Source organism: Empidonax traillii, unplaced genomic scaffold (assembly GCF_003031625.1).
Source record: "Empidonax traillii isolate 1590-97213 ecotype Southwest subspecies unplaced genomic scaffold, ASM303162v1 scaffold38:size1800464, whole genome shotgun sequence".
Lineage (NCBI taxonomy): Eukaryota > Metazoa > Chordata > Aves > Passeriformes > Tyrannidae > Empidonax > Empidonax traillii.
The window spans coordinates 787,861-798,607 of record NW_020955231.1 but is presented as its reverse complement, the minus strand read 5'-3'; the positions used below and the strand labels follow the sequence as shown (position 1 = coordinate 798,607).

General features: G+C 49.6%; 1 long non-coding RNA gene across 3 annotated transcripts; it reads right to left on the bottom strand.

The window, feature by feature from the left end:
- Positions 1–2,946: 2,946 nt before the first annotated feature.
- Positions 2,947–9,719, bottom strand: LOC114054697. 3 transcript variants are annotated; one of them, XR_003570554.1, is made up of 2 exons: positions 9,577–9,719; positions 2,947–7,261 (listed from the first exon to the last, which is right to left on the bottom strand). It is a non-coding gene; the product is annotated as an uncharacterized LOC114054697 (long non-coding RNA). The 3 variants fall into 3 exon arrangements; XR_003570551.1 differs by lacking the exon at positions 9,577–9,719 and adding an exon at positions 7,375–9,363; XR_003570553.1 differs by lacking the exon at positions 9,577–9,719 and adding an exon at positions 8,754–9,363.
- Positions 9,720–10,747: the final 1,028 nt, after the last annotated feature.

Genomic DNA, 10,747 nt, shown 5'->3' with positions numbered 1-10,747 from the left:
CAAGGGCTTCCCGTGTCCCCAGTGTCTGGGTACAGGGATAAACTGGTGAAGGTGGTAGTGGGCAGAGGAGAACATGGTGGACCATGTGCCAGCTCTATTAAACTCGTGAGGTGGTATTTTAAGTGTGAAGGAAGAGGTCGTGCCAATGTCCTATAGTCTTCTTCACTGCTGGCCCCTGTAACTGCTTCTGGAAACAGACGGGAAAGCTCTTCACTCTGCCTGTTGGGAAGGCTCCATTTCCCCTCCGACTCTTTGCTATGGTTATTTCAACAGGTCCGTGGGACAGTAACTCTGTGTTCATGCTGGTAGCTAGCACAGAGGGCTCTGATCTCTATCTCACAGTCTCTGTGCTAAACACGGTGCAAGTAATTGCTTGACAAACAGAGAGAGCAAGTCTGGCTCCTACAGGTGTATCTGACCTCCACATCTGGGCCAGTCCCTTGAGGTCCTGCTACAAACACTGTTTTGAAACATACCCCTTGTAAATTGTGAGCCTTTGCATATTTGTGTCCCTCAGACCATCTTCCCTTCTTTGCTGGAATATGCTAAGGTCAGAACTGTTGGGGGGATTCCCAGGCGGCACCTTGGCAAGAAATTAGCTTTGTGGTGCAACTGAGTGACGGGATACAAGAAGAACCCTTCCTCTAAATAACTGCCTCCAGAGAGAAGGGTTAAAGGCGTGAGATTATGTTAGATAACCATGTTAAATTGCATCTAAAAAGGAAGTTGGTAATTCCTAATATATTTTTGATGAAACATGACCTTTTTCAAAATGAAGAGCATTTTTATGGAGCAATCCTATGAGATGCCAAATGTTTTGGCCCTGATCTAGCTAGATATTTAACCACGCACTTCATTTCTTAAGCTGCTCGTGTGCATAAATATTTTGTTGGCTCAAGTCCAGAGCTCTCAGCATTCTGTGTGGTGTCAAAGGACCAGGTCTGCATTTACAGCAGCATTGCTGAACTAAGGCTATAATAATTTCAATCATCACACAGAAAGTATTTTCAGTTAGTGTACTACCCAACAAAAAACTTAAATTTCCTTGGGATTTCTCTCTTTGATGTGTGTTTTCTGATTGGTGTTCTAGCAGACAGGTTTGCTAGTCAGAGTATTTGTGAAACAAGGCACTTGTAAGTAAAATTTAGTGGGAGCTAATGGAATATTATTTTGTCCTAAAAACTCCAGGATTGTCACCTAAGACATGACTTTAAAAGTGACTGAAGACCCATGGGGAAAGAAATGGAGTGTGTGACCATTCCATCCAGTCAAAGCTGACCAAGACAGTTGGAATCATTCACAGAAATTATTTAGAAAATAATTTCAAACAACAGATGGGGAGGAATTATCATCTGATGGCAGACAACCGGTGAGCAGAGACCAAGATCTTGAGCAAAGCAGTTCTCTGCAGATGGCTGGGTTCAATAAGAAAGAATAAAAAAATGAACCTGACCATTAACAAAAAGTGAAGCGGACGAGTGAGTTTCACTGGTCCTGCTGAAGGGAGTACAAAAAACAAGACACAAACAGCTGTAGGTGGGAAAAGGTGAGTCTGATCTCTAATCTTGTGTGTTGTAATTATGGTGTTAAATGTGCAAGTGCAAAGTGAATGGATGAGATGGCATAACTGGAAAGAATTTGTGGAAGAGAGCTGAGCAGAAACAGACTCCGTCAAAGCCAAAACGGATCCATGCCAACGTTGTTTCTCTTGGCATAGGTCAAAAAGCAGACTGTGTGACAAGAGAGAAATTGGAGAAGACTGAGATAATGCCCAATTAGATCATGCAGTTCACCTCCCTGGGGCCTGTGACAGACCGGTAAGGAATTTTTTTTTTTTTTTCTTGCTGAGGAGGGAAAAAAGAAGTTGTCAGAAATGGGAATGTTTTTTTCTTCCCTTCTCCCAAAAACTTAAATCAAACCAAAACCTCACTTAAAAATGTCATTTCAAGCTTAATATGTTCCCTCCCCTCTTGCTGTCTTACAAGAAAAAAATTCAGATACGTACTGTGAAAATGCTCAGTAAGTCCAAGCTTTAATTTCCTGCTACAACAAAATTTTGGGAAGACCTAATAATGCCTTTTGTTATTGCTGAAATCCTTCTCGGTCACCTGTAATCCTGAGCCCCATTGCATCATAACATCCCAGGTGTGTTGTTAGAGATGCTCCTGATAGTGCACAGCCAGAGCACAGCCTGACTCACCTGTGCCTGGGTTAGCCCAAGATGGGATGAGCCATTCGCCCCACAGAAATTAGTTGCTTTGTTCTTGTGGCTCCTTTTCATACATGTAATGACTGCCAGAAACTCTTGCAGCTCGGGAGGGAGGCTGACCACCTCCATAGTAGTTCTCACATGAAATGTGAGCCTGCCTCAATTTTGAGAAGATTTTGGGGAATTATTAACATTCTCCTGAGCCCAGAAGTCATGACACTTAAGTTACCTCTAACTGAGAGCCTGACCGGCTGTCCTATATTTGGCAAGAGACTTCTGTATGTTGGCAGTTGGAGGGATGGGAGCATGTATGTGAGCACGTGCTGAATTTAATCTGTGGTGAGGCTGTACTGGGAACTGGTATCAGGACCATGAACAAAACTGTGATTCCCCAAGCCCTATATTGTACCACGATATCTGCTCAGGCTCTTATGGCACGCTTGTAGCCTTTTTCCTCAGTGCAATCTTCTATAGCTTTAAATAGTGAATATTCCCAGTGAGTTCCACTGCCAGGAATTTTCTCCCTTGATTTTATTCTGCTTCATTTTCATCTCCTTATCTTTGCAGAGAACTCCTTGCTGTTATCCTACCATCTTACTTAACTCTGATTTTGTTATTATCTTCCATCTAAACTTATCATGTTTATCTCCACCTGTAGCAATGTTTTTAACACACCTGGGACTGTAGTTCTGCACTGTGATGTGCTGGTGGGGACGTAAATCCAGCTTACCAGACAGTAACAATCAGAATTATTATTTATTTTGGAAAACACGACTATGAAGTATTTTCTTGGCATTACCATACTTCCTTATTGCCATGTGTAATAGGCTGAGTTGAAGACACCTGCTTCAGGGAGTGACCGGCGAGTACATAAGTGGATCTTCCCTCAGAAAAGGAGTGGTCCTTCTCTTCATTACACTCTATTAATGGGCTAATGAGTACTCGTACCAGTAGCAGTATCTACAGTCAGACTGGCGGATTTGAACCTGAGCTGGTCAGACTTCAGATAGCACATACAGCTGGAGAGAAAATACTGGGGTTTGTGACTGCATCTTCCAACTGAAGAAAGCAGAAGAGAGAGGAGCAAAATCATGGCATTGTTACATGTTTGTTAGGAGGTGGTTGCAGCTGACTGATCTCTGGCTCATCCCACCAGCTAAGTGTTGAGAAGAGCTCCCAGGTGTGGGAACAGCCACTCTCTGGGATGGAGATCTCAGTCCCTACTGCATGAGTGGTGGATGGCAGAGGGGGCTGCTCTGACATTTCCTCTCCTCCTTCTCTGAGGAGGAACCTTGTCCTTGCGAGGCTGCCAATAGCCAGCTCAGCCCTGTGTGACCAACTACAACTGCCACTCCTGTGTCCTTTCCCCCCAGGTGCTGCATTCATTAGCTGTGAGGCCTTAGTTTTATGGGAACCCTCCCACCCAGCTTCCTCCTGGCTTAAAGAGAAGCCAATAAAGCCACAGTGCAAGAACAGCGCGAGGGACGGCTTCCTGCCTGTCTTCTTCATGCGTGAGCCGGGTCTGAGGGCAGGAGGACGCAAAGATACTCCTGAGTTATGCAGAGGTGACCCCTGAGAGCGGGCAGAGGCCACAGCTTGCAGGCCAGCTTTCACACTCCACTTTGGGGCTCTCTTGCGTAAACTTTTCCCAGTGCGGGGTTGAGGGGTTTTTTGTGGTTTTTTTTTTTTTTTTTCATCTCTGAGGAGGGAGGAACAAGGTCTTTTAATGAGGGGAGGATTAACAGGCCATAAGACCCTGGCCTGAAAGAGCCAGTCTGTCTGTGGGGCCGCTCAGCAGGACGCAGGGTAATTGGATTGGATCCCGAAGAGCACCTTGAATCAGTTCTGAGGAGGCCGCAGTGGGTTGCTCCAAAGGGGGCTGGGGGCCAGGGAGGAAGGGAGCGTGTGGCTCTTTAGAGAAGCCAGAGCCAAGATGGGGGATCAGCCAGCTCATTAAGGGATTAGAGTGTTTGTTCTTCTCAAGACTTTTGTTGCTAAAACACTTTGCGCAGCATTTTCTGGAGCCTGGGGAGCTTAAACAGCTTGTCAGAGCCCTGCTCCTGTCCCCACACAGGAGCAGAGACACTCTTTCCTCTGGCCTTCCTGCCAATGCCTATGGCAGCTATTGCTAGTGACAGCTCCCCTCTCCCAGCCCTTCCCATCTCTGGTCAGAGTGCTTCTGTCTCCTGTAAGTTTTGAGGTAAATGGGAAGGATAAAAAAGAGTATGAAGCAAAAGAAGCATATCAGGAGAGAGTCCTTTGGAAGTGAGGGACACTCTAACTTGAGCTTTTTCCTTAGTATTTGTTACATTGACAATGAAGGACTTTGCATGTTCTGTGGTGCTCTTTGCAAACTTTTACCTCTCCATGGGCTGTGTTCTTGGTCTCCAGCGCTTGAAGCAGCAAGTTTGGGACACGAACTACTTTAATTTGTGTATCTTGCCTTCACATAAATGCTGTGGTTATAAATTATTGCAAAGACTAAAGTGCCTAACAGCATCAGCTGAAGTGGGCTGGCTGTTGAGATGCAGTGTCATAATAGGCTGGGCAGGGAAGGAATGGTGCAGTGAGACCTCGCCTGAGAACACAGCTTGCCTGGAAGCTTGGTTCTCTTCTGGACCAGGGACAGAAACTAAAAGCTCTCAAGTCCAAATCAAGAAGCACTCAGATAGCAGTGTGGGCTGTTAGGAGAAGACGTCAAAGCAAAATGTGGATAAAGCTCAGTTATCATCAGTTCATCCATTCTCATGGCCCATACAGAGACTTCTCATCCAACTATCCTTCACCTGAGCTGTCCTGAGGCATGTGGCTTTGGGAATGCATAAACCCTGTCCTGGCTGGCCAGAGGTGAAAATCCCAATTCACTGGCAGGACAAATGCCAGGGGCAATGTTGGAGGGACTATGTATTACTGGGGATAATTCAGAGTTTTAGCTTTGGGGTGAATTTGGCCTCCACCTTCAGAGAAGTCTGGAGGCAAGTGGGGTTCAATCATTTGTGTGGAACAGCAAATGGAAGGGAGTTCAACAGGACCTCTTCAGCTCCCAGTCTAAACTGCAATCCTACCTCCTGTCTCTGCTGAGCATGAATTTCAGCTGGGGAAGGAGGGAGGGGGAAGAAGGAGACAGACAGGCATGCAGGGGAGGGGTGGGGGAGAAGAGAGTTACAGGGAAAATAAATGAGACTCCCCTATAATTAATTGTTTGAAGGGAGTGCCCCACTCAGCTGTGAATTCTGAAATGATTATTGGATTTGCAGGCAGACGGGGAACAGAACGGGTCGGGTGCACGATTAATATCTTATTGATAGCGGATTAAGAGAGCGAGATCAAATCTTTAACTGAGTGGAGATGTAGTTTATCAATTTGTCACAAAAAATGTAGCAATCAGAAGTGGAGAACATCGGGGCGGCTTATGGATCGATTCATGTCAGTGCCTCACAGTGCAGCTCCATAAGGAGATTGGCTTCCCCCCAGGTGCCCAAGAGCTGGAGGAGACCAGCTTTGTTTCAGCCATGCTGAGAAGGGTAGGCCCAAAGACAGGCAGGCCTCCAGGTGCAGGGGCACCACCAGGAGAGCTGCAGGCAGGTGATGTCATGCTCCATGGATGCTACATAGCAGTAGGAGGCATGGGGTGCAAGAAAAGCAGCGGTGCCTGGGGATCACTGGCTTCCTGAAATTGGTACAGTGGGATATCAGAAGGCTCAGCCCATTAGTATGACAGTAGAGGGGCTTGCAACCAGCCAGAGCTCACCAGGCTTCAAGGCAATGTGTGGAACCTGATAAATAAACTTTTCAAACCACTTCAGGTGCAGCTGAACAATACTAGTGTTAGTATTAGCTCATGTGCTATTGGGCCATATGATGCAAAGTGGTGGGTGCTGCTGGGCTTACTGGCTGTGGGCTTCCCATTCCTGTTGGAGACCTAATGTGTTTTTAACACTGAGATGTTGGCACTTCTAAATTCTGTTCACAGCTCTGCTGTCTCAATTCTACTGATAAGTACTTTCCTCTAGGCAGTCTAGCATTGAGGGGTGTTTGTGTTTTCGTAGTCCAGTTTGTTGACCAACTCCTCAGCCTTGATCTGCCAGTATTCATGGTTTATGAGTGGAAGGTATTTGCAGCTATTGAAAGCATCTCCATAGCCAGGCAAAAAGGCAGGAACTCTGCCAAAAATACCCAGCTTTGGAAAGTCCTTTCTGTGTCTTGCGGTAGTTCTGTGATATAAAACACCTTCTTCCAGCTCTAAAGAGTATATTGATTACTTAGGGTCTTCTCAAAAAGACTAATCTCTGAGTTGAAAATCTAGGATTCTCAATTAGAAAATAAAAATCACTTATAGTCCACATGGCCTTAAGCTTTTCAAAAATAACCCCTAAAGGCTAAAAGCAGAAGGCAAAGGAAGAAGAGCCCAGAGTTAGATGGGTGGTACTATTTGTTTTTATTAAATCAAACTTTTGATTTGCATCCTCCCTTTTAGATTTCTGTTGTGAATGTTTCCTTTTAGCAAACAGGGAAAACAAACCCAAGGCAAATGTTTAATGAGTACCTCTTTCAGAGCAGGCACTGTAAGCAGCTGTGATGTCTCTGCAGCAGAGCCTGGCACCAGACTTCAGTCACCAGTTGGACTCCAGCATTTTTTATTTTTTATTGCTAACGTAAAACTTCCTGCTATTCTAACAGATGGGGGATGGCCTGTAGAAGCCAGCAGCCTCCTTGGTGGGCTGTGGAGTCAACAGGAGTCTCTGATAGCAATTTCCCTTCTCTTAAGGCCTTGCTAGAGCTGTTTCAGTCCCTTGGGTCTTTGTAAAAGATGTTGTGCACCTGGGTGAAGCGTGTGATAGTGGAACGGCTGTACTTGAAGGCAGCCTCTCCTGCCAGCCCTGCTGGCTTTGAAGGCAATTACATTCTCGCCGGGGTTGTTGGGTTTTCACGTGAGGCCTCCTGGCTCCTTGCAGTCGTTCTCAGGGTCCTGGGGTGTGATACAGGCCTCTGGGGCTCAGGGTGGGTACAGGTTAGAAAGCAGCCCCAGCTGGAAGCCCTTGCCCCTGGACGCTGGATAGCAAAGCTGGGGGGTGGGGAGGAAAATCAAAGATGAATTGGTTAATCCATGGCATTGGTTTACTGCCTGCTGTTTACTACCCTATACTATGTGGCTTTTCCCTTACCAGCCCGAGAGCCCGTGAGGGAGTTTGACTTCTGTCAGGTTTTTGGAGTGCTTAGAGAGCCAGGGAGGGGCACCACACTGCTGTGAGGGCTGTGAGCACCACAAGGGAGGGTCTGGGAACTGATGAATCCTTGAGCTTGATAACATATCCAGCTAAATCAAGTTGTGTGGTTTGTTCTTTGTTGGCATCAGGACAAAAGGCTGTATGTCAGCCTGGTTTAACTTGTATGTGTTGGCTGAGTGAGTGAGACCAGTGCATGCTCACTGCAAGGATGTAAGGTTTTGGGGTCTGCTAGGGTGCATACTCCAAAATGAAAGAGAAAGCATCACAGAGAGGTGTAGGTGTGCACCGAGATGCCCTCTTTTCAGGCTGGTTCATGATGGAGACCATGAGGTGGAAAAAGCTGTTGGCCATCACCTTTATGTTTGTGTGGGGAGGGCTGGGGAGGAATTCATGACCAAAGCCACATGCTATGGTCTTCATGTGTGACCTTCCCTGCCTCTTTCACCGATCCCACCACTGTCCCTGAGGTCTCATATAGCTCCCTTTACCTTTTCCCCTCTCCTAGGCAAGCGGAGCCTACTGCATCTCAGCTATCTTGCTCTTTAGATGGAGAAGACCACATGGCCCTGCTGCAGCCACTTTAACCTGGGGATTCCTATATGACCTGAAGGAAATGGTGGTCTTCTTCCCTCTTTTTATAGAACCTACTTTTGTACATGTAATAGAGTGGCCTCTGCTAAGGCTTAAATCTGATGTTGTTCAAGTCCAGGGGAAAGAGGGCTAAGCTAGGGCAGACTCTTCCCTTTGCTAGCAGTAGCTTCCTGAAGCGTGGCTGCTGTATTAGGGCTCTTGTAGCCATGAGCTTCCTTGTGATGAATATCCCCAAGTGGGAGCATGTGGGGCATCACAGCCACGGATGCCTCACAGTGGAACCTTGGGAAGTCTGTAGACAACAAAGCATGTGTGGCACAGTAAAAAAAAAAAAGGAATTTGCTGCAAGAAAGGGTCAGAAGAAGAGACAGTGCTGAAGATGGGCTGAATGTGTGGGAAGGCAAAGACAACAGATAGGGGGCCCTTGAGATGACACTTCGGCTGCTCTTTCTGTCCACTATTGTGTAAACATGTTGAAAGCGATGGAGAGCCTTTGTTTTTGAAAGAGTCCTGAATTAATTGTGATGTACAGGCTGCCCTTCAACAAGCTCTGGGCCTCTTATTCACTTCTCCCCTGAGCCTTTCATAGCATCGCCTTGACAGCCCCTCCACCTCCAGGGCCAGCACCTTCCCCGAGCCCCGCCGCTCCAGGGGTGCCCTCCCAGAGGGGGTGCCACGGCGCTGGCACCCCCACCCAGCCCAGGTTTTGCCCCGCCACGTCGCACCCGAGGCCTCGGGGCGGACCGGGGCGCGGCGCCGCTGCCCGACGGCCCTCGTGGCTGTCATATGAGCGGCGTGGCCTTTCCCAGCACCGGGATCGGGGGGCTAATTAGCGCATTCAGGGGCGCTGCTGGAGTGGAAAGGCGCTCGTCTGTCTGCGGGAGCCGGCAGGTGACCTGGGGCGCTGGCGCTCCCCGCTCTCCTCCTCCCGGGCCGCCGGCCGGGCCTCCCCTCGCCGTGCGGGGCCGCAGCGGTCCTGCCGGGTCAGGTGCGCTCCGGCCGGGGCGCTGCGCTGCGCCGGCGGGCCAGGGGCGCCGCGGGGCCCTCTGCTGCTCTCCTTTCAGTGCCGGCCGGTTCTGCTCCACAGACCCTCCCTTTGTCAGCCCTCTGAATGGAGCCCTGCCTGCCCGCGGCCCCGCTTCTAATTAGGGCTTCCGCTGCCCCGCCGCCGCTGCCCGGCCCCGGCCGCCGCTCCCCCCCGCCGCTTCTAAACCCGCGGGCACCGCTCAGCGCTCGCTGTCCCTCGCCCTGGCCGCCGGCCGGGCCAGGAGGAAGGCGAGGGGAAGCCAGCCGGAGCGCCGGCGGCCCGGCATGTCCGGATCCCCGCTGCACGGGCCGTCCCGTCGGTGCCGCCCGGGGCGAGGCGGGCACAGCCCTCCGGCCCCGAGCAGCGCCAGCGGACCTCGGCCGCCTGGATTGGGGCTCCTCCAGAGAACCCCTGGGGCACCTCTCCCGGGTGCCCCGGGCTCTGGGCCGGTTAGATTTGGAGTTAGCCCATGAAACGTGGCCGAGAGGTGGTTTTCTGTTTTTGTAAAATCTGAATCATACCTCTCGTGCCAGGAAGTTCCAGGGAAGTCCTTGCTGGAAAACATGGGTTCACATTTGTGAGGCAAAAGCAAGGAAGCCCTATGTTGTTCTGGTTTCTGTCGTTACTTTGGACTGCATTCTGGTACTTGATGGCAATTCAGGAGTTGATGGGCAGCCAGGAGTTTCACAGTTACAGCCTCCATACTTTTTTAGACCTCACGCATCTTTTACCTGTAAGGCAAAGATTTGCATCTTTTTCTACACAAAACACATTTTTATGTCCCACAAAGATGAATCTTCAAGAGACTTGAATGTGTATAACTAGTCTCTTATGGGCAACAGTGATTCTATGTTTACGTGGATAAACTCTGGGAAGAAAAACAGCTCCAGGCAGGATTTACAGATTCTTTCCTGACTGGATCACATCGTGTTGGCTTTTTCTTGGGATGCTTGATCCAGAAGCCTCCCCTGGGCTTTTGCTTGTCACTTTCGACATTCAGGCTCTAACTTCCTTCAGGGGTAGCCTTTCATTTGGGTGAAGTGCAATTGTCCCTTCAGAAGCAGCAGCTCGTGCCTCAACAAGAGGAAGCCCTGTTGCACCTTGTCCCTGTGCAGTCCCTGTGCAAGGGGCCACTGAGCCTCATGGCTCTGGAGTGTGATGCCCTGCACAGACCCTGTGGTCTGCATACCCTGCCATGGGTGGGCAGAGAGGAACGTGGATGTGGAGTTCTGACACCAACTGCTGCCCCATCTGCTGCTGGATGGGTTTCTGGGTGACCAGGGAGAGTCTGAGGGGAAGAAACCTCTCGAGAGTGAGAAGGGATAAGGGCATGGAGAGAAGTTCCTCTTTGTGTCACAATTCCCTCTCTTCTTTCCTCTATCAGCAGCTCTTGGTAGGTGGGAGTCCCAACTCAGCCATCCAGCATGAGTGCTGGGTCTGTGACTCCAGCTGCAGGAGCCCCCCAACCATCTCCCCCCCAGCACGCAGCAAGCCCGAGACCACCATGGTGCCAACAGCACTCGGTCAGAAAAGCGTGGCTGCTTCCCAGGCTGCTAATACCTGGGCAGCCAAGCCCTGCTGTGGCCAGCCCAGCGCCAGCTGGGTTTGCGCCATGGCGGTGGGACCCGGCAGCCGTGAGCTGAGCAGATGCTGAGGTGTGGGCCAGGATGGGTGGTACAGTGTGGATGTTTC